Source organism: Ctenopharyngodon idella, unplaced genomic scaffold (assembly GCF_019924925.1).
Source record: "Ctenopharyngodon idella isolate HZGC_01 unplaced genomic scaffold, HZGC01 HZGC01CH28, whole genome shotgun sequence".
Classification (NCBI taxonomy): Eukaryota; Metazoa; Chordata; class Actinopteri; order Cypriniformes; family Xenocyprididae; genus Ctenopharyngodon; species Ctenopharyngodon idella.
In genome coordinates, this window is record NW_026138719.1 from 1 (window position 1) to 2,403 (window position 2,403).

The following is a 2,403-nucleotide window of genomic DNA, read 5'->3' on the forward strand; positions in this document are numbered from 1 at the left end:
TAACATCGTATCAGGCGATCAAAACTGTTCAATAAACTGTTTAAAAACATAGTCACCCGATCAAGACTGAGATTCCATGTTATTATTTAAAAAGGCTTAAAAGAGGTGCTCTAACTTCACGGCTTGCTTTAAGAGGGTGCTGAGCGCGCCTCCCCTATGTGTGTGCGCAAGTGTGTGAGTGTTTGTAACATCGTATCAGGGCTATCAAACAGTTCAATAAACTGTTTAAAACAGATAGTCACCCGATTACTACTGAGATTCTAGATGTTTTTTATTTAAAAAGGCTTAAAAGAGGTGCTCAACTCACGGCTGCTTTAAGAGGCTCGCCTCGCCTCGTATATGTGTGCGCAAGTGTGTGAGTGTGTGTAACATCGTATCAGGCGATCAAACTGTTCAATAAACTGTTTAAAACAGATAGTCACCCGATTACTACTGAGATTCTAGATGTTTTTTATTTAAAAAGGCTTAAAAGAGGTGCTCAACTCACGGCTGCTTTAAGAGGCTCTGCCTCGCTCGTATGTGTGTGCGCAAGTGGGTGTGTGTAACATCGATCAGGCGATCAAACTGTTCATAACTGTTAAAACATTAGTCACCCGATAGACTGGATCAATGTTTTTATTAAAAAGCTTAAAAAGTGCTCAACTCACGCAGCATTAAGCTCGCTCGCTGCCTCGATTGACCAGTGTGTCAAGTGTGAAACATCGTATCACACAAACTTCAATAAACGTTTAAAACAGATAGTCACCCGATTAATACTGAGATTCTATATGTTTTTATTTAAAAAGGCTTAAAAGAGGTGCTCAACTCAACGGCTGTCTTTAAAGGCTCGCCTCGCCTCGCCTCGATGTGGTGGGTGCACAAGTATTTGATGTGTGTAACATCTTATCAGCGATCAAACTGTTCAATAAACTGTTTAAAACAGATAGTCACCTGATTAATACTGGACTTCCATATGTTTTTATTAAAAAGGCTCAAAAGAGGTGCTCAACTCACTGCTGCTTTAAGAGGCTAGCCTCGCCTGTGTGTGTGTGGTTGTGTGTGTGTGTTGTGTTGTGACATCGTTTCAGGCGATCAACCTGTTCAATAAACTGTTAAAACAGATAGTCACCCGATCAATACTGAGATTCTAGATGTTTTTTATTTAAAAAGTAAAAAACTACTGTTCACTCTTGTTTGGTTCAGAGTAATTGATCGGCCACAGGATGTCCGGTTAGAACATTACGTCTCACACCAGGGGTACTTGTAGATGATTTATTGTGCAAATTTCACGTAGTTGTGTGTGTGGTTCTGTAAACAAACAATATACAAAATATAAATAAACAATTGTACAATCTCAGATCTATAAACAGTAGGCTACTAGATCTATAAATCAGTACTTGAATGCTGGTTATAAATATAATCAGCATGGTAAAGGGCATTAGAAATCTAGACATAAAGTGAATTATATATATTCACAAATACAAACTCTCTACAAATGATTATAATACTGTACTGCGTGCCCAGCGCATGTAGTGCCAACAGCGCATGCGTCTAACTCACTAGATAAACATGCCTGTACATGTTCACTGAAACACGTTTTAATCCTATACTATCTAATACAGATCTAACATTAATTACTGTCCAGATAAATAACACGGGAGGATCATGTGAAATTAACGCGACAATAAAGTGCAAACATATTTAACAATTTAAACATTTAGGCGGAATGCCGCGATAGCGATCTTTAATCTCTCTCATCAACGTATTATAAATATGCATATGTACTTACAATTAGTTGCACGCACACACATAATCCTTAATCTTTGGATTGCAACACTTCTGACGAATTTAACTTATTTACAATAAACAAGCACATCTACGCAGCCTCTCTCCATAACATCTTGTTTTCCAACTCCCCGGAAAGTCTGGAACAGTCCAAGTCACGAACAGATTCGGGGGAGCTTGGTAGAGTCCATTTCCGAAGGGTGGCCTTTTTTTTACAAAAAGCCTAAAAAGAGGTGCTCAACTCACGGCTGCTTTAAGAGGCTCGCCTCGCCTCGTATATGTGTGTGTGTGTGTGACATCGTATCAGGCGATCAGCCTGTTCAATAAACTGTTTAAAACGGATAGTCACCCGATCAATACTGAGATTATAGATATTTTTATTTAAAAAAAAAAGGGGGGGGGGGGCGGGGGCGCTTAAGGTCTTAACGTTTTTACGTTGGATTTATGCGATTAAATTGGATGGAAATTTTATATGCAATTGAATTACATAAGTTTTATCTTTTGGGGTTAAATATTTTTTTGAGTGTATTAGTTCATTTAAGATAATAGTTGACTAATCACATTTCATTTCATTTAATTTCTTAAATACTGGAGAGAATAAACCATAATAATGCGCGTTTACTTAATATAGGCTATAGC

General features: G+C 38.0%; 1 long non-coding RNA gene across 1 annotated transcript; it reads right to left on the reverse strand.

Moving 5' to 3' along the window:
- Positions 1-1,237: 1,237 nt before the first annotated feature.
- Positions 1,238-2,053, reverse strand: LOC127507985 (uncharacterized). The gene is made up of 2 exons (XR_007928658.1): positions 1,769-2,053; positions 1,238-1,287 (listed from the first exon to the last, which is right to left on the reverse strand). It is a non-coding gene; the product is annotated as an uncharacterized LOC127507985 (long non-coding RNA).
- Positions 2,054-2,403: the final 350 nt, after the last annotated feature.